Raw genomic sequence first — 25,077 nt, forward strand, 5'->3', positions numbered from 1 at the left:
CCATTTTAATAACTTTTGATTCTAATTTGTTACACTAACTAATTTTGGTTTCAATTTGTAGAACCCGCGAAACAGGCCATATGGCAAGGGGAAAAATTTGCACAATCACGTCACGCAAGATATCAAGCTGGGTTTGTCCAGTTGATTTTGATGGTCGCAGGGAAATGTCGAGTTCGTCGCTCAAAACCGTTGTGGTCCATAAGAGCGTAACATCATTAGTGATGGAAACAAATCTGCGGAAAGGAGGGTTAGTTCATCGGGTTACGTATACTAAATCTCGGAAGAATCTGCAAGAATTATTTCAGAGTGTATGGGTGTTGTTTTGTAAATATAAACACTGCAACCCATTTTAACGTGTTTTTGTGTCCTTTTAAGCAACGCGATATGTCTGTTATGACCAGAATGCCAAATTTTATTCTTTAATTTTGATCTTCTCCACACTGCATAATTCATGACCTGATATTTCAACGTAAATTATCGAGGAGGCCTTCCTATCACCTTTGTCTACTTTGTAAGTCACGCAAGCGCGCAAGCGTTACGACCGATAACGTTTACGCAACGTTTTAGGACAACTCGGCATCTAATCTCCATTCAGTTGCAGTGAAAACCTAAAATCCTCAACGTAGAGGATAAAGGAACGAAGTCTGAACTGCCAAAAGGAGATCTTGGTCAATTCCAAGAATCAAGCAAATGATCTTTGACACGAGCGCAATTGAGCAAACACATGGATTTGCGTTGTTTTTAAGAAGTTGGAGGATGGAAGCTAGAGATATACCCGCGGATTTGAGGCAATCTGTGACCTCATTGGTGTATAAACTATGCACTGATATGCTTTTTCGGCCCGATTAACGACTGCATTTTGAGAATTCTTTCGTACAAAGTAGTGAATTTTTGATATGCAAATCAAGGTCGAAGAGCAGGGTCTCCTCTGATCACGCTGGTATGAAAAATATTTCAGCTGAAGTTTCCATATTTTGTCTGTGAACTAAATGAATACACCTTGTAACATGTAGCAAGATAGAATTCCGTGAGCTACATTGTTGCAGTCGCTGCGCGCTAGACAAAATCTTTGAAATTGACACTTTCGATCACTGTTCGCAGGGGTGGTCCGGCCAAAAATGATTTTTGGCTTGTGGCGAAGCAAAAAAAGAGAATTGGAGAACAACTAAACTATTTTTGAAACATGTGTCCTAAACCCTTTTCATGGGCAAAAAATAAAAGAAAACTTTTTTCCGACGGGAAGTCAAGAGGACCGCTCTTAGCGAGAGTGGCACATAAATCATATATAAGTAGAAATTCACAAATGCTGCAATCTGATTCGCTACGCAACTACGTAGCCTCATACTGTCCAGGTGTCTAAAAAAATCATGAGCCTGTTTCGTTGTTGAGTTTTGAACGAGTTCAACTTAGAAGTTCAACTAAACAGTTTAATCATTCGCTTTTGATTTCTCTGTGTGATAATTGATTCAGGCTTGGCCCAAGTCAACGACCACGCGAAAGAAATCTTGAACTCATAGGGCAATTTTCAATCTAAGATTACATTGGTTTTGCTCCGCTCTGTCATTGATCCAGAAAACTCGGGCCACTCTCTTTCAACCAATCAGATGCAAAACTAAAATCAACCACAACTTGGTCGCCCGTGTTTTCCCGCGCTTTAGACAGTTTGGTTGTGTTCACTTTGATTTCTCTTTGGCTCTTCAAAGTATTTTCTTTCTTTTGATTGGCTGTTGGGATTACTTTGATTTCAGTTTTACGACACTTTGTCAAAAAGCGTTCTATACGAAATTTCAAGGGTTAAATATGAACAAAACTGGAAACATGTCACTCCAAGTCAACAAGAGAGAGAAACTCACAAACGGAGCAAATATCTCCGGGCAAGTCGTCGTTCTATGTAGTAGCACTACTCTTAATTTCTTAATCCACCCAAAGGAAGTAGTGCAACTGATTCTACGTGATATCGATACGACATGCGCGCAAAAACACATAAGCGTATCTGTTAACCACAGAGTTGTTTGGCCTTAAACATCCTGCAATTCACCAGCCAGTGGACAAAAGCCCCCACTAAAGAATTTCCTTCATGTGGCTGTCAGTTTACAGCGGTTCAAATCTCCGCTGCATCACTTTGCTGCTTAAAATCCTATTGTGACTATAACTGGAAAGTTTGCCTCCAGTCTCCGCTGTTCCATTAGCTATCTTTAGTACTCGTAACCAAGCTTCTTCTCAGATTCCAATTCCCGGCCTCGAGGCTGTGTGATAACAGACACGTTATAAATGAGTTTTCCAATGGATTTCCAGTTTCTGATTATGGTAAACATTTCTATACCTGATTTTGCATAGATATCCTACATGCTAACTTTTAAAACTTGTGACTAATCCATTTTATGACTAATCACTGGTATTCCAGTCGCTAGTTGTACTAAAAACTTCTAGACCTGTTTTCGCAAGGATATCCTACGTGCTAACTTTTAAAACTGATAACTAATAAATTTTTGGTATGTGTAATTTGTTCAGACAGTCGGTCCACGCTGTGTAATAACACATTACACAGCCATCCCTTCCAACAAGGTTACTGCAGCTGTTTATTTTGTTGTTTTGTTTTTCCGTTTCAGGGCCGTAAAGGTGTTGCAAATACGGCCACCGGGCCTGAGAATTCACATCCACTTTCAAGTCAGGAAGTCCTCATAAGTGACTTAAGACAGAATTTCTCGTTACAATATCAAAACAATATAAAGCAGACAAGTTATGAGAGTAAAAAAAAAATCAACTAGGGGATTATCAGTTGATCCATCAACAAGTTCTCCGAACTAATTATCTAAAGAATCGTAAGACAGACAGTAAGGAGAGTTAATAAAAATATCTTGGGAGTGAAAGGGTTAAAGGATACAGCCTTTCAGCGAGAAGCCAGTATGGCGATTTGGATCGTAAACTTTACGGTAGTCAAACACTTGAATAATTTATAACTAATTTAGTGAACCGAATTAGAGCGTAGAAACATCTTCTGATGATTGTGTTAATAAATAAAACCAACCAAATTGAGCGTTATCCGATGTTCTGCCAACGCGTTGCAAAATATTTGCATTTTTTAACGTTTTGGACATAAAAAAAGTTTCTTACCTTTATAAAAACATTGGTCGGAACCAATTTCTGCGCATGTTCATCTCAGCTAACCTGAAAGCGAGGCAGTTTGAAATGCAGCTTGGGAAGAGTCAAAAAGCCCCCGTAAAGAGGGTACAAACTGAACTTGAGCCTGTGATCGCCAGTTGGCCGCAGACGAAATTGAATCTGGAGATGAAATTCATAGTTAACAACTATTCACCAAAGTTGCGTTGGCTTCTGGCGAATTCCGCCCGCGTTTCTCGTAGAGGATATTGGGAGTTTGAGTAGCCAATCAGTGCGCAGTAGCCAATGATATATTTCTTCAATTATATTATTTCACCAAACCCCCTCTCTTGAGACAAGTTTTACGTGTAGCAAGTAAGCTGAACTAACCTGTTTATGACCTGAATACATAAAGGCGTCACTTGGCTCCACTGTGACTTCGACTTCCTGACCTTGAAGCGTTCTATTGCGGACGAGATAGCTTACGAAAAGTGGGCTCTGTAAACAGCCGTATGCAGGCAAATCTGAAAAAAACGGTACAATAAATAAATTTTTTTTCTTTGGTCTTGTAACGAGGTCGTGCCTCCATGAGGATTAGAGCCCCAGAATTTCGACTTCCGCTCTCGAATGGCAAGCTTTACTTTTTCCTTGTCCCACGCTTGTATGACGAAGAAAAAATATCTTTCTTTACTTTATTACGGAGCTTTAAATTTACCGTCTTTCCTTTTCTATTCATTAACAAATACATATATTCAAGATAATTTGGTTTTATCAACTGAAGTGATAATGTAAATTGGCCACCGTAAAGGATTTCTACAGCTGAAGTATCGACGTAGGGCTGACGCTCGAGAGGTCCGCTTGAGAAACTCTTTACAGGGACCAATTTCTTTTATTAACTTTGTTAATAAAACATGACTATTGTTCAATGCCCCCACTGACGTAGCACCAAATTATGTTTAAAAACGTACCCCCTCTATACATTTATTAACACTGAGTTTAACCCCGTTTTTTTATGAGTGGCTTTTCCTAGTGCGTGTGAGGTTTCTCATCTCTTGAACAATTTGAAACCCTGTAAAACGCGCAGTAAGAGTGCTTTCGTACAACCTTATCGACTTTATCGTGTTTATGCCAATTGGCCCGGAATTACACCAAATTGACTGTAAGACTGATAGTTGTAACACATTTGGACGAATTTAAGAGATCCTCGCAGCTAACAACACTACTGAAATAGTAGTTGAAAATAGGACCTGAAAAAAATGTCAGGGATTTGAACCCATGACCTCTGCAATACCAGTGCAGCGCTCTACCAACTGAGTTAACAAGCCAACTGGGAGCTGGTCAATATGTTGGGTCCAAATTAACCATACAAGTGATGAATAATGATTTTAGAAATATGAAATTCATACATTTGCACTGCGGTGAAGAAACGAATTTAAGAGATCCTCGCAGCTAAGAACACTACTGAACTTGTAGTTGAAACATAAACTCACATCTGGACGACTTTGCCTGCACAAAGGTGGAGAAGCACGAATAAACCTTTCCCAGTATGGTTTGATTTTGACGCTTGGCATATTGCCGTATGATTAACCTTGCTGGAAACGTACTTGCCTGTATCGCAAAAGGAACACTCTCTACTGTTACAGAGGGGAAAGTGAGCTCTGTGACCACACTGGAAACTTATCAGCCGCAGAAGTTCTAAAGAATTAAAACAATGTAAAATGATTAAATCAAGAAACGAAAGGACTTCTATATATTCCCCTAAATAAGGTTCAGTTGAAAAGGCATCAGTGGGTCCACTGAGTGTTGGCAAAAACCACAAAACCAAAGTAATAAAATTGGTTCATCAGAACCAATGAGAGCACGAAGAAAAATCAAGCAAACTGCCTGAAGCGCGGGAAAACGCGGATGGCCAAGTCGCCACTGGTTTAAACTTTGCATTTCATGATTGGTTGACAGAGAGAGAGAGTTGTGCAACTTTCCTACTCCAATCACAAAGCAAAGGAAGGCAAGACCAAATTTTGAATGCAGTTCGGTATTACAATCGGTACTCAATTGAAAATTGCTTCAACTATCTCACTTATCTTAGACTCTCTCGAGTTAACCACGAACTTATCGTCTCCACTGGAGGGCAAGACTTCCAATGTTCACGACCTTCAGTTTACTGACACCCTCTTTAACAGCTAAGCAGTAGCATTCCGACGCACTTTCACCCTGTTGCAAAGAGACTGGGACCACCATACATGAAGTTAGAAGGAGGAAAAGAAAACAGCAAGCAAGTCGGGAATAATTGTCAGTTTTTGACAAGAAATCTTGCACCCGCAATTTGCATATAAGGACACATAACGCAAAGCTGTATGTTCATATGAAAAGGGGCCTTGAAAACTCCTCAACAAAATACACCTCGTATTTTCATGCAAATTCTTACCCCCTTCCTACATTGGTCTAAAAAATCGCTCAACCTCTCCTGGTATGTTTTTAAAGAAGAGGGGCCTTGAAAACCCCTCAACAAAATTCTCCTCGTATTCCCCCCCCCCCCCCTCTCTCCATTGGTCTACAAAATCGCTCAACCTTGTCTGGTATGTTTTTAATTTAGAGGGGCCTTGAAAACGCCTCAACAAAATTCTCCTCGTATTCCCATGCAGATCCCCTCCCCTCTCTCCATTGGTCTACAAAATCGCTCAACCTTGTCTTGTATGTTTTTAATTAAGAGGGGCCTTGAAAACACCTCAACAAAATTCTCCTCGTATTCCCATGCAGATTTCCTCCCCCCCCCCCCCACCACCTCTCTCCATTGGTCTACAAAATCGCTCAACCTTGTCTAGTATGAGGAGGGGGCCTTGAAAGCCTTGAAGCTCCTCAGGAAAATTCCCTTGTCTTCCCCTGCTGATTCCCCCCTCCTTCAATTGGTCCAAAAAAACGCTCAACCTTTTCTAGTTTCCCCAAATGTTCGGCGATTAGTTATAAAGAAGCCTAATCCACTCTAACGACGAGAATCTCACAGTTTTTTTGGGGACAGCAATGCAAGTAGACGCATCTTTAACTAATTCCGACCGGTTATTCTCGTAATACACAGACGTGTATTCCTTACTTCCTTGCAGCTGCGATCCCATCTCTTCGCCCACAATATTCACTTCTGGAGACTGAAATCAAACAAACAAACAAACAGTTCTCCAGAATTTCTGCTTCTAATTCGAAGCACAGTTGAAAGTAGGAACCGACTATTCTCAAGAAGATATAGGTTCCTTGTCAATCCTCGATAAAACCTGAATTTCTCAGGCTACTTTTTCTTCAAAGAGTTAAATTGCAGTAAGTTTGAGAAGATCAATTCGAGACATGTCATCTTATCCAAAGGTTGAAAAATAATTCATGACATATTATTTTCGCGCGGTTCCGGCACACACACGAAAGCTGTAGTATATATACATTCCCAGCTTGACTCGGGGGAGGGGATACTAAGTGAACCCAGAGATTCACTCTTCCACTTAATCGGAGATTTCGCTCCGACCCACCCCACCCCACCCAATATCTTGCAGCACTTGCTCTCCTGCTCCATTAACTTATCTTCACGACTATATTTTCTAAAGGAAGACAAATCAAGTTTTTACGAACATAAATTGTTTGTAAACTCACCATATTCAATGTAGTGGTGACCATGGTAACAGGCCAAGGTGAGGTGCATTTGATGCCAGGTAATAAGAGGAATGGTTCTTCTTCGAACAGCTGATCCAGTCTCTCCAACTGAGAATAAACGCAAATCAATGATTTGAACTCATTGCATTGCTTTGGTTTACACCCCCCCACCCCCCTCATAAAAAAACAAACAAACAAAACAAAACAAAAGCAAACCACGACGACGACAACGAGGGCATAACAAAACAAAATATCTAATTTTCAGAACAATTGATCGGCACGTGCATTTCAAAACTTTGTACATTTCTTACCCGTTTTTTGCAAAACAACAACTTGAAATCAACCAAATTTGTGTGGTCTGTGAACGGAAAACCCGATGGCAAACTATCTAAGCGCCCGTTTGGAACTCAACGCTGCTGCCATACGTTAAGCTGCGGTTGATGTGTGGCGCTACAAGAAGCAGTAAACGCATTTAGCCATTCGCGAAATTATAAATTCATTTTTAAACCATCGTTTACTGCGGCGTTGCCTTCCTGACTACCTGAGGTCCCCATTTACTAGCCTAGACACTGCGTTACTTTGTATAGGAACCTTACAATTGAATTTTCATCGCGTGGTAAAAGACAACTTAGCGCTAATCATCAATTCAAACCACAGCACCCTCATTCAGATGCGTCTTAGTCAGAAAGTGTTTCTTGATGTACCAGACCAGGTTTATATTCGTAGAGTTGTGCAGGGATCAAAAATTTTTGACGGATTTATAGATGCATTAATTTATGCCATAACTTTCAATGTAATAAAAAAAATTTGAGACAAACCTTGTCTCAATGAGAGCGAGAGCAAGTTTGCTAACATAGCCAAAAACGCAAGTTTGATCGATTCCAAGAGACGTAAAATTACATCGTAAAAAATATTGCCTATTTTCCCTTACCTGTCAGAGACAAAGAGATTTCAAATGGCATAACAGTCTTGATAACAACACTTTCCTCCTAGGGCGGGTATAAGTCAGGACAGTAGAGAAAGAAGAAAGCAAAAAGTCGTCGTGATTTTGTATTCACCAGGTAGAGGATTTTTTAATTGCGTGTCGAAAGAAATCTGAGATTACTTGCGTTCTATCATTGGTCCAGAAAACTCGCGCCACTTTCTAAACCAATCAGATGCAATACTAAAGCCACGTTTTCCCGCCCTTTGGGTATTGTTGTTTTTCTTTTGAGTTCTCATTGGCTCTTTCAGTCATTTTCATTTCTTCTGATTAGCCGTTGTGATTGCTTTGGTTTTGGTTTTATGAAAGTCAACCGAAAAGCGCTCCATGTTACAAGTGCAACTCACATTCACAAGTGCAACTACATTACAAAGCGAACGAGAATTAAAATTAAAATGTGGAAATACTGAGAGGTAGTTTTACTTTTACTTTTAAGACACAAAAGGGTGATCTCACCTTGGCACAGGTACAGGTGACTGGCGAAGAGTTTGGTTCAACTTGGACATCTACAGTATAAATAATCTGCATAAAAAAATAAAAAAATAAGGAAATGATTAGGATGATTAAGCACTGATAGGAATCTTTTCAAAGAATGCAAGATAAGAGAGTAAGAACATAGAAAAATATTGCGTATCTAAAGGTATTGTATAGAGATCTATTAACTACGTACTGAACGGAACGCATAGCCCGCAGAACAAGCACAATAGGGCGAACGGAGGCAAGCGGAAGTGGCGTACGAGGGAAAGGCGGGGAAAAATAAGGCACAACTCCCCTTTCTCTGATCCTCGTTCGCCTTAAAAACGCCTCTTCTGCAGGCTACCTATTGCACGACAATTTGACTTGAGGTCTCTAAATAGACGCCCAAAGAATTGTGATTAAAGGTACAATTATAGCTTACTTAAGTATTATACCTTTGCTGTTACAGTCCGCGATCCTACTTAAGAGCATTTGACGAAGTACGACCTCTCGATCTAGAGAGAAAAGACGAAAGGGACACATTGACAATATGCCAGACGTGAATTAGGGTGGTTTATTAGCGTTAAAGCCTTATTTTCCTGCACACCAGACAAACGAAGTAAAGGTACGTTTTTTATCCCACAGCACCACATAGAATATCAAAAAGAAATAACGCGCGCAACGAGTACAAATTACCCTCGATATTGTACGGTTACTTCGACAGTTGGTTACTTTGTACTGAAAAAAAATACCCTTGTAAATAGAGTAAAAAGATGGTTATTTTTAAGATCGGTAAAGAAAAAGAGAAAGGTGTTTTTCGTCTCGTCTCGAACGTAGGACAAAGAAAACATTCTCCATGAGGAATCAAACCTCAAACCTTCGGATTCCGCGCTTCGATGCTTTACCACTGAGCCACAGAGACTCTATGGTAAGCAATTCCCTTTACGAAGCTCGTATATGACACGCGTCCAGCATACTGCTAGGATCAACAATGTCGTTAGCGTCATGTTTTGTAAATAGAATAAGAAAGATAAAAAAAAAACCTTTTTGACAGGTTGGCTATACTTTGCGTGAGTTGGTTTATCGGAGAAAAGAAAGGACGACATTTTCGTATAAATAAATCAGTTGGATAACGAATAACTTATCAGAAGTTTTGGTGCATAGTATCACTGAGTATTTTCATTCGTTGGTTTTCAATTTGAATCGGTTGTCAAAATACGGCAACATCGTAAAAAACACAGCCATACTACACACCAAAACGTCTAAAAGGATAAAAATTCAGCGTGTGTCATGTGGTTCTCAATGTGAACAAAACAATAAATTCACCACCACCATCAAAGTTTTCTGTACACAAATCTCACGTGTCGCAAATCAAATTTCACTCTGAAATGCATAGCTTCTTGGTTAAAGGTAGAGACGCAAGGGTCGAAGATAAAATTCGTAGCCATACACGGCCAAGTATCATCCTTTATACAACCTCTGATACCTTATCAGTCTTTCCATCCACAGTAAATTCCAAAAAGTTCGTTGCATCTCTCTCAGCCTGATCTGCTGCGGGTACTTCTTAGTATATCAAAGCACCCGGAAATACAATTAACAGAAACTTGACATTTTGAACGAAAACACATCAACAAAAATTAAATTTTTGCCTAACTTCGCTGTGTAATTGGTCCAGAAAACTAGCACCACTCTCTCCACCAATCAGATGTAAAACTTCGGTTTTACCTTGAACTCTAATTGGCTCTTAAAGTTATTTTCCTTTCTTCTGATTGGCTGTTATGATTCCTGTGGTTTTGGTTTACGACGCTCAAGCAAAAAGCGCTTTAACGCTCTAATCTTCCAACGAAAGAAAATACCCAGGCTCTCCCAGATTGAATATCCTCACTGACATATCAGAATATAATATTCGGGAAGACGTTGTTGTTTTAAAAAACTCACCTCTTTCGGGAGATTCCTGCTCATCCTGAAATCCAAGCCGTGCTCTAAAAAAAGGCACATATTATTGTTGTGACGCTTGAAAGAGGAGTTAGGTTCACGAAAACCGACAAAAGCACGAAAATGTGAGAAAGGCAAAGACATGTTGCATTACTTTCAGATAAAAAATAGACGGTAGGAGAGGAGAGAAATGGTTCACGTTCTTTTTTAACACTTAGATAAAAACACACTGAAAAGGCATACCTGAGGTCTTTCAGCGGTGTATCTTCCAAACTCTCAACAACCAGCTGAAGTTCATAAATCTCGTTTACGAGGGCGGGTCGTTCACGCTTCAGTGTGATATTAACTTTAGGCTTGCGCGGTTCAATTCTGGCGTAAAGAGTTCGCGAAGGGAACTGACATCAACAATAAATTCCACCTTGTTGGGGTCGTAATTTTTCATTTGACTAATTACTTTCCGAAGAACTCTCAGTGCCATGTGATTCAAGCCTGTAAGCAATTATCATTCAAGTGGATACCGTTCTTTGCGCGCACTGATTGGCTAACTGGGAGGTAGATACGTTAAAAATGTTTTGGACCACTAGTTATTCAGTTTGTGTGGTACAAACTGAAATAACAATTCACCTTTATGTCTGTTAATAATTGTTAATATTTACTCCACTCCGTAGCTAAAGATTCAATGGAAAACAAGCATGACTTACTTAATTTTCGAGATGACCTTCAACTCATCCCAGTCAAACTGATTCTCCTTGCTAGCGGATTTTAAACCGTATGACACAAAGGGGAGGCTTTGGTTACCAGTCTCCCCTCCCCAGCCACTCTACACCAGTACAGCACACCGAGACTCACGGGACCCCAACTCCAAAGCAACGGAGGTGACCTAGGAACCACAACGAAGAAAGCTTAAATCTGAAGTCTCTTTTAAAGCAGTCTCCTCCGGAAAAAAGTTTTCTGTCAAACTTTGACGGTGACACTACCGAGAGATCTGGCTTTGAGCCCTGGGTTGGGATCACTGAGTAATGTTCTTGGGCAAAAATTCTTTTACTCTACACTTAGGAATGATAAAGTGCGGGAAGCGGGGGGAGGGGGGCAATCTTACTTTGGACTGGCAGCAATACTCTAAAGATAGTTTCTAGTAAAAGACCATTAGCTTTTCCTCTTTAGGCTGCTAGTCTCGTCAGCTGACTGCGACAATTATCATTTCATACGAATAAATTATTGATAAGTGCAAAGACTCGTATGGCGAAGTATTTCAGTTTTTTTTACCTGAAGTAGTTTTCCAACATCCTCAGGCTGGGGCACTAGTTGAAATGGTATGACTTTGGTCTTTGCTGGAAGAAGATACAATCCACCCTCCCCTTGAGCGGACCCAGTCTCCACAACACACTGTTGGTTATAAAACTAAGATAAAAGATAAAAGAAAATTGAGTCAGGCCAGTAGAAAATGCAACCAAACTAGCATCCAGAGTGTCATGGCATGATTACAGGCAGACAGACACGAAATTAACCTGTTCCAAGCATTCAATCACAGCCGTGAAATTCCAATCATAGCTGAGCACAAGAGCATATTAGTGTACTCGATCGACCTCATCGCCCGAAGAAGACCGGCAGTATGCAGTCGAAACATTGCGATCCACATCCAAAGTGACCCCAAATGATTACATTTCACTTTTGACGCCTTCAAGATCATAGACAATAAGACACCAGCTCAACGCCACATGCAAGACCAAACCAATCATGCCTTTATTATCCGCGTTTTCCTACACTTACTGTTGTACACAGTTGTTTGATTTCAGTTCTCCTTGGTGCATTTTATGGTCGACCTTCGTTCCGGTTAGCTGTGGTAGTTACCTTGCTATTGTAAGCGCAAGACTAAACTGTGCTTTCATATTTTGGCGAAATAAAGTAACACTAGCCTTACGTATATAGGAATATTTTAACTTACCTGATTTCTAAAGAAAACGGCAATCTTCGAGAATCGGAGGGGAAATGGGCAAGAAACCCTGAAATATAACAACACACAACAATAACGAGTGTTTAGACCTTTACTTAGAACAACTTTTAATTGATTGTCAATGGTAATCCGAGACTACATCAGTTTTTCTTCGTTACGGTCAAAGATCGGTCTTGAAAAGTCGAGCCACTCTCTCGACCAATCTCCCGCCTTTTCCCGCGCTTAATGGCAGTTTGTTTGTACGCTGAGTTTTCATAAACTTCTCGTGATATTTTCTTTTGTCCTGAGTGACCGTTGTGGTTATTTTAGGTTGCTTTACAACAATCAATCAAAAAGTGCTCTCGAAGAATCACCGAATCGTCACCATGCATAACAGAGCTAAATAACTTCAGTACTGACAGTTTTGAACCAAGGTTGTGGTCTCTTAAAAGCTTCCTCTTAACCATATTCTTCCCACGAGTAATCAGAACTTAAATTCTCCATACTTTAATAATATGTAAAACAGAAAGTTTACGAGAATCAAGAACTGAAAATGATCCATCAAGGGATATTCAAGAAAGCGACGACATGTTACGGTGCGTCTGTTTAATAATAAATCACAGATGATATCAGAATGCATCACTTTTTGGTTCTTTCCAACATTTTGAGGTCGTCTGTGATCTGTTAATGAACAGACACACGGCATCATGGAATCTGTTTGTCACGTATAAAACGAAATTCTCATGACTCACCATCAAAAGAAAAATCTATCATTGGTTTGGAGAATTAATAAGAGCTTGAGAGTTAAGGGTGAAAGCTGTTATGGATTAAGCGACTCTAAGAGGACATTACAAACCTTAAGTAAATTTGAAGAAGGATGGTAGAATCTGCTGTTGTTGAAACTGAATCAAAGACTGGCTTACATTCCACTGGAGAAAGAACAAAATTGAAAACAATAGGAAGTATTAAAATATCACACACTCCTTTGCATAAGACAAATAAAATAAATTCATTCACTCATTAATATTTTGAGCTTAAAGATTTTACCCGTCACCTTATCAAGCCTTGGTTTCAAAGGGTATTAAAGAAGAGTTTTTTCCTACCCTGCAAGATTTTGTTTGCTGTATTTGGAAATTGAATTTAGCAGTTTCTACAGCCAAATTCAGTTTCTGCCTCTGTAAATTGTGAAATGATATCAGCGCAAAGAGGAAAAATACACAATAGAGTTGACATTTTCTCACCAAATGGTGCTATTTGTTCCATCTGTATGGCAAATACTTGGGGTGCCTGTGGTGTCACTTTAAGTGTTTTCCATAGCTCCTTAGCTTCTTCCACTGCTTCAAAGTCACAGCCTGGCTCGGGCTCAGGACATTCATTCTGTTTGTAATTCCAATGAAAAAAATACAGCGATAAGAATTCAGTTGTTTTTCGTAACATGCTTGTCCTGTAAGAAGCGCTCGGCGAAACGTGAGTTATCTACGCGCGAAAGACCAGCCATGCGGGGAAAGAAACTCTCTTTCCTGCGCGTTTAACTCGCGTTCAGGCGCGCGCGTGCTTTCTATGTTTAAATCACCAGTGTCAGGGTCGTAGATGACAAAAACAGAGAAACTCAGCGTAAACTCATTCTACAATAAATGTTCTTCCAGAAATCCTCTTTAAACGACCATTGGCAGTAAGTCCTTACCGACATGACGTGAATAAGATTAGTCTGACATCTTGTTTTCTCCTCTGGTGAATTTTCAACATCTGATGTTTTCTTGAATCAAGGACTCTATCACCAATACAATATCACATATTGGGTATGATGTTTCACTTTTACAACGCGATGGATTTGACTTAGAGAAAATCTGTTCAGCTTAATACGACTACAATAGTCAATTGATATTATTATAAAATTCCCAAATTTTGCAACCTTACTAGTTGGTTACCGTAGAGTACCTTGCGTTTTGAAGGCGCTTTTCAGCCTTTCCACCTGACTTGGAAATCACTTTAACCCTTTAACCCCTAAGAGTGACTAGCATGAAGAATCAATAAGAACTCAAAGCATGAACAGGCACCCTGCCTGAAGCGCGGGAAAAAGCGGGTGACCAAGTCGTGGTTGGTTTTAGTTTTGCATCTGATTGGTGGAGAAAGTGGCCCGAGTTTTCTTGACCAATCACATTACGAAGCTAAGTTAAACCAATGCAATCCCACATCACTTTGCATTGAAAATAACTCTAACTAAGAGAATCTTTTCATCAAGAAAAAATGCTACATTCAGTTATTCAGATGATAGGCAATATTTTCAAGGATACATCTTCCTTTCAATTCAAGCGAAAGGGTGATATATTCTTCCACATTGCCAACCAAGTATGCACACCTGTAATAAGAGTTAAGTAGACTATGGATGTAAAAATAAATAAATCTAAAATTTGAAGTTGAGAAAAGCTGTTTTGAATGTTCTACCCCCAAAGTTGCTATTCATAAACAACCCCTTGACAATAATTTGACATGGAAAAAGAAGACCAACTTTGATTTTTGGCATTGTAGCAGTCCAACTGAACAGACGTGGAATTATTCTGTCTGTCCGAGTTGGTTGTGTCCGCATTGTAAATGAGCCAAACTTCCACCAACATCGACATACTATCCCTGATTCTCACGCTTAAGGGCTTTTCAATAACGTGTTGCCAACCACAACCAAGGTAAACCAATCACAGTGATGGTAAATACCACAAGGGGTAACTTAGAGAAAAAACAAGTAACCTGCCTGAAGTGCGGGAAAACGCGCGTAACCAAGGCGCCATTGGCTTCAATTTTACTTCTGATTGGTTGAGAGGGTAGCGCGTGTTTTCAAGACCAATTTAAGAGCAAGGTAATGCAAAACTAAAGTAAACTCAGATTATTTCAACTGAAAATGCTTACATGTTGAGTTCTCAGAAACAAGAGCTGGAGAGTACAAATCTTGTCTCACTTACTACAAAACAACAGTACCTCAGTGATGTGATTAAAACTGACGTGAGAAGTGACTACCATTTTTCTCTGCGGTAATCCCACGTGACTTTTCCCAACAAACTTAAAGAACAACAAAGAATGACAACAATAAATGGAGTAAGTTTATGAAGACACTTTGGTGCTGCTTCGGCGGAGGTCGGTAAAGTTAGTTGAGGTGATAAAGAAAATTGGCCACCGTTAATAGTGTTTCCAACGCTGACGTTACGAGCGTTAGCCCTTCGTTAGAGCGAATGGAGGAATTGAGAGTCGTGTGTGGTTTATATAAAGAAAAATGGAGCTAAGCTATTGGTAGGAACATGGTAACGTGAAAAACACAATGAAAAGCTAGATTTTAAACATCAATCAAAGGAGCGGCGAAAACTTCCGTGCAATCACAAGCAGACCACACTGTGTTTGTTGTTACTTAACTAATTGTTGACATGAGACGAAAAAAAATCTACGAGAGTTATGAATAAAGCCCTGAAAAATGCATACCTAAATTACATCTCGGTCTGACTTTCTCCATAAAGTTAAATGAATGTTAATCAACTCATTTTGGGGTATGTTGGCGCCTTTTTACGAAATAACTTTCTCATAACGGCCTCCGGCCGAAAGTAATTTCTTAAAAAAAACGCTTCAAACGGCCTGGTCTGCCTGGTCTACCTATGGCACAATACTTGACCACTACTGATTCTAAACTGAAACTTTCTCTACAGCTTTACTCACAATAAAGCTTTACTGTAATCCCTAGCGTGGTAATACTCCTCACCCATCTGAACCACTGGTCTGCCTGGCCTGCCTGTGGTACAATACTTGATCACTACTGATTCTAAAATGAAACATTCTCTTATGCTACACTCACAATAAAGCTTTACTGTAATCCCTGGCGTGGTAATACTCCTCACCCATCTGAACCACTGGTCTGCCTGGTCTGCCAGTGGTACAATACTTGATCACTACTGATTCTAAACTGAAACATTCTCTTATGCTACACTCACAATAAAGCTTTACTGTAATCTCTAGCGTGGTAATACTCCTCACCCATCTGAACCACTGGTCTGCCTGGCCTGCCTGTGGTACAATACTTGATCACTACTGATTCTAAACTGAAACATTCTCTTATGCTACACTCACAATAAAGCTTTACTGTAATCCCTGGCGTGGTAATACTCCTCACCCATCTGAACCACTGGTCTGCCTGGTCTGCCAGTGGTACAATACTTGATCACTACTGATTCTAAACTGAAACATTCTCTTATGCTACACTCACAATAAAGCTTTACTGTAATCTCTAGCGTGGTAATACTCCTCACCCATCTGAACCACTGGTCTGCCTGGTCTGCCTGTGGTACAATACTTGATCACTACTGATTCTAAACTGAAACATTCTCTTATGCTACACTCACAATAAAGCTTTACTGTAATCTCTAGCGTGGTAATACTCCTCACCCATCTGAACCACTGGTCTGCCTGGTCTGCCTGTGGTACAATACTTGATCACTACTGATTCTAAACTGAAACTTTCTCTTATGCTACACTCACAATAAAGCTTTACTGTAATCTCTAGCGTGGTCTGCCTGGTCTGCCTGTGGTACAATACTTGATCACTACTGATTCTAAACTGAAACTCTCTCTACTGCTTTACTCACAATAAAGCTTTACTGTAATCTCTAGCGTGGTAATACTCCTCACCCATCTGAACCACTGGTCTGCCTGGTCTGCCTGTGGTACAATACTTGACCACCACTGATTCTAAACTGAAACATTCTCTTATGCTACACTCACAATAAAGCTTTACTGTAATCTCTAGCGTGGTCTGCCTGGTCTGCCTGTGGTACAATACTTGATCACTACTGATTCTAAACTGAAACATTCTCTTATGCTACACTCACAATAAAGCTTTACTGTAATCCCTGGCGTGGTAATACTCCTTACCCATCTGAACCACTGCAGAATTAACAGGAAATAGTTTCTGTCAGGTTATTATCATCACGAAACGTTCTCATGTTCACAACCACACCACAAGACATAATGATAAACTTAAAGTTCTCTTTTGTCGTACAGGTACTGCTCAGCGGTCTCTCTTTTCTCATGATATTAGAACGTTAATAATGTACATGTAAAAATTACGCGCTTCTGATTGGCTAAAAACGAGTGCATTCTCGTGTAGCACCAGTGCAAATTCGTCTGTCTTGACTTTGTTAACTTTTAAAAACACTACATGTACATTGTCATGAAGAAACAAAAGCTTTTAGTTGCATCTTGCTAAGTTCTTAACCCTTTACACTCTAAAATCAGTCTATATATTCTCCATACTGTTCTTTATACATTTCCTAAGGTGCTGACAAGGAGATTTTGTTCACCAATCAAAAGCCTCTTTGGTTGGTGATCATTTCCTTTATTCTCATGACCTTAACATGTGATTCAGGGCTGATATTTTAGGGAGAAATTTGATGCTGGTCACTCTTAGGGTTTAAAGGGTTAAAGTGAAAAAAGAGAGAACTTACTCAGGTATCTCTTCATCCTGGGTGATTTGTACTTTTTAAACTGAGCCACTGCACTACTGAGAAGGGGAATGATAACCCACTGCGAGAGAAAAAAAAAGGAGCCAATATTCTAAGTACCTCAACCAAATATACAAAGTAGGTTAGCATAAATAAAGAGATTGATGGTAAGAGTATTTGCTAACAAGGTATTATGTAATACTGGCAATTAGGATTTCAAATTCATAATTGCTTTGGTTTGGCTAGAAAGCTCATTGATGCAATAATTGTCGTCTCGTCCCACATAAACATATAGCCCAGGTTGGAAACGCAATCGTGGATACCAAAGTTGTAGGTCCACAGCTGCCTCTTATAAAACATATCGTTATGCTGTAAGTTTGGGGTCTCCAGATTTTGTTGAAAATCATACGTTATCATGTCTACGGCATATTTACTGCGGTGTTTTACTCCTGAAGAGCCAACTGGACGGGGCTTTCCAACCCAGCTCCTCACCGCGCGTGCCTTGTCGTCTCTACGCATTGTAAATGCAGATTCGGCAAGTTTGTGATGTTCCTCGATTTCTTTTTCAAGTTTTTCTTTTTCCGCGCCCTCGGATGATCGCACTTTAAGGGCCAGTTTATCGCAGGTGGCGCAAGTGTCGGTGCGAGGTAGTGCGAAGCCCAGGTTGAATTCTCCATTGAAGATGTCCCTGTATGTGTGTAGTAGGATGTGGGCTTTCAGTTTCGGTGGAATTGGTGTTGTGTTTTCCTACTGACATCTAAGGAAAAAAAATGATTCTCTATTATCACAGCGTTGAAAGTAATGCGTTTAGTGCGTTTAGTAGAGATGTACAAACTACCGCGATCTGATGTCTTTAATACCTGTCGACATTGTCCTTTATTATAAAAAGTTTCCATTGGTTATCGGCTATGTCAACGTATCTTTGGTTTTGTCTTCAATTCTGCCGTAGCGCGAGTTTGTTCAAGGATATTTTACGTTTGCTAAACGGTGTTTTAAACTCAAAACAAAAAACATGCTCATTCTTTAAGCTGGTTATGAATATGCAAGTTCTCGGGGGCTGTATTGTTTTGATGAAACAAAAGGCTTCTTTTGTTTCGGCTTCATTCAATGAAAGCCGCTACGAAATTCAAGGTTTTTTGCATACGTTATTTCTCGAAAACGAAGCGCAAACCAGCGAAAAAAAAACCAAAACAGTGTATATCGAGTAAAACTAAGTCCACATGCCAAAATTCAACTACTTCTGAACACTTTCAAAAATGGCCGAAAAATCAAGGGGTCGTTCGTGCTCTGAGCCTTTCAATTGTTAATTAAGCTGATGATTGGACAAAAGTCATTTTCTTTTGTTAATTAAACAATTGTTTTCTGCTCAAATTTACGTGTTAGTTTGATATATTATTCTGTGTGTTTATCTGTCAGAGAGCACGGAATTAAGTTTTTGAGTTGGACAATGTCATGAAAATCAACACTTACAATGGAACCCTCTTGCTTAAAAATCAAACTACACTTGTCATAATACTTATTAATAATTTTCAGTCATGTCATTAGTGCTGATTAAGGTTCACTGTTATAGAGGGGTAAGATAAAATTCTCACTCTCTTGTTATTACCTGACTCTTTCTAGTTTTGAAACGCATTCAGCTTGCCTGTCTTTCCACTGAACGTCATCCCAATCCAACTCATAAAATATGACCACCACAGCAGGAGAGAGATAAAGATGTTGGTGCATCCATTTTGTCTTCAAGATACCCTTTGGTATGTACCACTCATAGGTAGAACGCTACAAGGAAACAAGACTCAGTGATAAAAAGCCAGCATATACTCGCATAAGCAGAGGTCTCAGTAACACTGGTTACAGGAGGCCTACTGTTTCTGTGAGAGGTCTTACATTACTAATTGGCTATCTGCTAAGATTTTCAATGGTAGTGACCCCACTAATGGCAGTATCTGCCCTCACTTATGGAAAAAAACCCCAGGAGTACGATTGAATTGTGATAAACTCTTTTAATGATTTTGTGGAAATCACTCATAGAACTTTCTTTATAAAATCATATAAGAAAAATGAAACAGTGGCAGCTTCCTATGCAGACAGCCTTACTGTACAAAAATAGTGTCCATTTAACCCTTTAGCATCTAAAACCCCAGAATCAAACATTAAGCTAAGGTCATGAGAATACAGGAAATGATCACCAACTATAGCTCTTGATTGCTGAACAAATTCTCCCTGTCAGCACCTTAGGAAATGTATTGGGAAAAGTACACTAAATAAACTATACTGAAAGAGCTTAAATGTAACCAAAATAAGAAGAATTTCACGTAATAAAAGGATTTAAGAGTAATTACACTTAAAAGCGATAAGAAAGCTCACCTTTGATTTTGCTTTGGGAAATTCGTGATCAATTGGTAGAAGTCTGAAGGATAGTGGAACTCTCTCAGGATGCCTGTTCACAGAAAAAGACTCCCAGATAGCTTTGTGCAAAGGTTTCTGATTAATATCAAGTCCCATAAGAGCTGTGAGGCCCAAAGGACGGGTCGCCAGTTCTGTCGGAAACTCGCTGGCAGCCGCCATTATTGTTTAGGCTAGAAATGTAACCTGGCCGGCTGTAACGTCGACCGGTAGTGACTGGATCGGAAATATCGACTTCATTGGGTATATACGCCATATATATATGCAACATGATCTCGAGACCGAAATTACGATTATCGTTATTTCTAAATTGGCACCAAATTTATGGATATAGTAATTTCGTGGCACTCTTTACCAATCCTCTTTACACGTGTTAAATAAAGAGAAGGACTCGGTTCCACTGTCTTACAACATTCAAGATGGCGGAGGAAAGGGGTAAATGTGCGTTCAGTTGTGATCAGCATGATCTCGACACCAAAATAACGATTATCGTTATTTCTAAATTGGCCCTGAAATAACGAATATCATAATTTCAGTGCATGTCTGAGACCTTCGGGCTCGAAGCTTGGGAACTAGTATTCAGGGAAAGATAAAATGGCGGCTTACGGCGGCGAAGGAAATCTCAGTAGTTTAATATTTAGCGTGAAAAGGCTTGAGTGTTGTGATCTGGTTCTCAAGTAAAAAAAAAATCACGGTCTGCAATGGCCCTACCACCTTTTGAACAACAAGAAAACATTGAAACGGTGGTAAAAAGCAGCAAGTTTCGAAGTCTAAACGAAAGATGGGTAAGCTGAGTTTCAGTCAAATATCATGACATTTGGGATGTAATTTCGATACCAAATAAATAGTTCTACATGGTTATACACGCATAGGATTCTGTTGTGTTCACGTGAAGGCCATTTCAGCCATTCCTGCCACTTGTAAGTGGTAGGAAATAAAAGATATGTATAGTTGTTTCGTATTGAAGCCCTGTGAAATCAAAAATTTGATTTATTTCTTCTTTGTTTTAGGTGGTCATTATCCATTACTTTTGGAAGTCGATGCTGATGAGAAAGAAAAAATGTTTATGATTATTTCTTCTCTCGAACATTTTACTATTTAGGTACCAAATAATCTTGATACTGAAGACCATTGCATCCTATTATGAACAATGTACCCCTGATTGCTTTGTCAACATGTATGATGTAATATACCTTGAGATTTGTGGGATTTTCACTTGTTAACTAGAAATACCTGTAGAGGGTAATGATGTACTTAATGCAAAGTGTTTTGGTACAAAGTCTGCTTTGCTGTAATCTACCTGAAGGTGCTTTTTATATGCTAGTAACACTTGCACAGCCCAGTCAAAATGTTCTTTAGTAGTAGTCAAGCTGGCTGTTGTAATTATAGGCAGCAGAGGCCAAACCTCATCCTGAAAAGCAGTCTGAAAGGTGTGAAGTCAGTGGAAGATACTTCATTGTAGGTGGCCAAATTGCAGGCTGTCAGCCCATTTTGAGTGAGTAGTTAAACTCAAGATCGGCTATTTTAACTAATTTTATTGAGAGCCAAATCCTGCAAGGCTTATATTCTGTATTAATTTGAAGTGTTACTTTTATGTTTCTTATTTTGCAGTAAGTGGGCTTGTTGTGGCCATTTTTCTCTCAAACATTTTTTTCAGCTTAGTCAAAACGTTTTTTAGAAGTAGGCAAGCTGGCTATAGTAACAGAAGGTAGAGACCAAACCTTGTCCAGACTAGACGCCTAACAAATGTTCTGTGTGGAAAGCCAAATCCCTGGTTACCGGCACATTTTGACTAGGCTATTTGTTATTTAGCTACTCTTATTATTAAAGATTACTGCATTCCTTTTTAATAATTTGCTGCCAATTGTATGCTGTATATAGCTTATGATTTGTGTGATTTTCAAGAGTAAATTAGAAATACCTGAAGATGGTAATGATGTACTAGATAACGTACTTGATGCAAAGCAATTTTGGCACAAAGTGTATGCCTTGTCCTCAGGTGATTTTAACATGCTAATAAGATTTGTTATTCAAATAATATACATCAGCTGGAATGGGAATATTGAAAGAAAAATAATAATATTTAACCATAACAAGTTTTGGTTTTATGTCCAAATTAAGCACTTAGTTGAAGATCACTGCACTGATCAGGCCCCAAAGGCCAAAAAAGAGCTGTCTGCTGTTAGTTTAATTTTTGTCATTTCTATTGATTTATTTTATTTATCAATGTTTCTTTGAGTTATAATTCATTGACCTCTTTCAATAGTGCAGGTTCGCTCGTGTAACCTAATCCCACATGTATGTATGTACAATCTCAGTTGAAATTTTGAGTGGCAGGCAAGCTGGCAATAGTAATAGGCAGCAGAGGCCAAATCTTGTCCTGAATAGAAGTCTGACATGTGTGAAATCGGCAGCTATTTCATTGTAGGTGGCCAAATTGTTGGCTGCAGCACATTTTGACCTGGCTGATTGTGTGTGTGTGTTATGTATGTGTTCTTCTTTTTAGGTGTTAAACAGGTCAAAGTACCGAAAAAAACCTCTGTGATAACTTGGTAGTCTAAGATGTAAAAATTTTTAATAATAAGGTAAAGCTTGATCATTCTTAAGAGTTTGCATCTGTTCTAAAAGTTTTGGGGAGAGTTAGGAGAGCATTATTTATACAAATGTATTTAAAAAGTAACAAAAAAATAAAAAGAACTAGGGCAAAATCCCAATTTGCTTTAAAAGTTTATTTTATTAAGAGCATAATTCTGGATATAGCTTGGGATTTGTGTGATTTTCACAAATTGTTAGGTTGTTATGTAAACTTAATTTACAGGAACCTTGTTAGTTTTCAGCTTCAAGAACAAGTACATAATTGCAGGAAAAGCTTGAAGCTTGAAAAATTGACTGATGAAACTGGAACAGATGTCATGAGATTTGTACAATAGGTTGGCCTGGGAGGGACCAAGAATTAAAGAATTCATTGATTCTCTTACACCTTTTGTCTGCATAGTGTGCTTCTGTAGAGCTTAGTTATTGCTGTAGAAAACGTTTTTGGAGGGCCCTTGAGATCACTCACTTTTGAGCTAGTTGCCCCTAGGGAAGAGGATATCTGTACTTATTATCTCCCTTGGGGGGGGGGGGGGTGAAGGGTTAAAGACTGATTCTTCTCCAGTAGCCACAAGTACCCCTGCATATGGAAATTTTGAACACTATTAAAGGGCTAGTACCCTCATTTCATACTTGAATTTCTAATTTAGTGTAAGTTATGACAAATAATGAATGTAAATTCATCTTGGTTGTACAGGTTATATCCAGCAGTCCTTAAAAAAAAAATAAAAAGGTATTTTTCTGACTTAAAAAAAAAGTGTTCTTGCTTCAAAGTAAGTGCATGATATGTCATTCAATTAATGCTCTAGCAGAGTTTTTGTTTGAAATGCCAAAATCAACTTCATGAGTAAGGACAAAAAAAAAAGGCAATAAGCAAATGTTCCTCTGTATCCTTTATGTCAATTTGGGCTGAAAAACAGGTTTTTTTCCTTTTGCAAAAATTAGCTTATTTCACGACCAAAAACGATGCAAACAAGCTGAAACGTTATGTTTTCAGCAAAACAGCGATAGAATCTGCGAAAAAACAATGGAGACAAGCTAACACACAGTGTTCTCAGTAAAATTTGGGCAAACAAAACCTTAAAAACCAAAAAAAAAAAAACAATTGCGCTGACTTACCCATTTTTTGCCAAGATAACTGCCAAAACACTGAAAACTAGCTTGAAACTACATGTTTTTCACAAGATCGCGACGAAATCTGTCTAAAAACTCCAAAATACGGCAGAAATGTACGATTTTTGCAAAATTTTTCGCTAAAGTTGACAAAAACACTAAATTCGACTGAAAAACACGTTTGTTTTTTTTACAAAAATAAGCTTATTTCAGTTTTAAAAACGCTGCAAAAAATGTTCTCAGCAAAATAGTTTAAGAGTCTGTGGGAAAACACAAAAACCAAGCTTAAACCAAGTGTAAATTGATAAAAAGGCCCGAATTGCGCATTTTGGCAGTTATTTTGGGAAAAAATGGTATATTTTGATTTCAAGCAAACTTTCAAGTAGTTGTTAAAGTTTAGAGCCAAACACAATACCAAAAAAAAATTGGATGTTTTCAGAAAAAATTGTGACCCTCAGCCTAATCATAATCCCACCCTACCCAAGCCCTAACTCTAGCTGCGAGCTATCCTAACCCTAACCCTAACCCCGGGTTAGGGTTAGGGCTCGGGTTAAGAACGGAACTTTTCACTTCAGTCCAAATGATGCAACTGGTTAACATGGTCCAACCAGCCAAAACAAGATAAAATGGTTTAAACGGTGAAAAGATTTTAAATACGTGACATGGTCCAATCGGAAGAAACGATCTCACTTAGTAAAATGGTGCGACTGGTTAACATGATCCAACTTGATAAAATGATGCCAATATCTAAAATGGACAAACTGGTTTAAATAATCCAACCAGTTGAAATGGTCTAACTGGATAATGCATGTGTAACCAGTGAAATTGGTTCAAATAATTCAGGTAAGGATGGTAACATTAGTTTAAAAGATTCAGCATATTACAGTAATTCAACTGGTAAAAATAATCATCCAACTACTAAAAGTTATTAAACCCCAATAAAAATTAATCCAACCGCTTCAAATAATCTAACTGGTCAAAATTCTTCAGGTGGTTATTTAAGTGAAAAAGGTGACAAAATCTTCTTAAAAATATTTTTGAAGAGGCTTACACCCTTACCCTAAACACTAACCCTTCCCCCAAACCCTAACCCCAAACCTTCACCCTAGCCCTAACCTCAACCGCAGACCCTCTAACCCTAACACTAAGCCTAAACCCTAACCCTAGCCCCACACCATAACCCTAAAACCTAACCCTAAACCCTAACCTATAGCCCTTAACCTAGACCTAACCCTAACCCTAACCCCAACCCCAACCTTCTCTATCTATCCTGTAAGTGTACCAGTCGGCCTATCGTTTGTTTTTCAGTAAACTTTCAAGTAGTTACTGAAATTTACAAACACAATACCAAAAACCCTGCAATTGAATGCTTGTAGAAAAATATTAACGCCAACCCTAAGCATAGCCTCATCCTAGCCTTAACCCTAATTCTAACACTAAACCCCGCTAACTCTAAGCAT

The 25,077-nt window shown here is 39.0% G+C and overlaps 1 long non-coding RNA gene and 1 pseudogene across 2 annotated transcripts in view; one reads left to right on the forward strand and one right to left on the reverse strand.

Moving 5' to 3' along the window:
- The window catches only part of LOC149036716 (uncharacterized), a 90,497-nt gene that overhangs the window by 11,720 nt on the left and 53,700 nt on the right, over positions 1-25,077 (forward strand). The window lies entirely within an intron of this gene.
- On the reverse strand, positions 1,414-23,767 carry LOC113669057 (trafficking protein particle complex subunit 11-like; annotated as a pseudogene). Its single transcript, XR_016181827.1, has 26 exons — positions 19,874-23,767; positions 19,116-19,285; positions 18,002-18,197; positions 17,513-17,591; positions 15,732-15,834; positions 15,006-15,086; positions 14,330-14,394; positions 13,720-13,781; positions 13,277-13,412; positions 12,892-12,964; positions 12,048-12,105; positions 11,369-11,503; positions 10,804-10,982; positions 10,346-10,471; positions 10,106-10,149; positions 9,654-9,730; positions 8,623-8,682; positions 8,168-8,233; positions 7,661-7,718; positions 6,730-6,989; positions 6,188-6,239; positions 5,215-5,324; positions 4,704-4,796; positions 3,490-3,623; positions 3,115-3,282; positions 1,414-2,246 (listed from the first exon to the last, which is right to left on the reverse strand). The product of XR_016181827.1 is annotated as a trafficking protein particle complex subunit 11-like (transcript).

This window comes from Pocillopora damicornis, chromosome 12 (assembly GCF_964200805.1).
Source record: "Pocillopora damicornis chromosome 12, jaPocDami1.2, whole genome shotgun sequence".
Classification (NCBI taxonomy): domain Eukaryota; kingdom Metazoa; phylum Cnidaria; class Anthozoa; order Scleractinia; family Pocilloporidae; genus Pocillopora; species Pocillopora damicornis.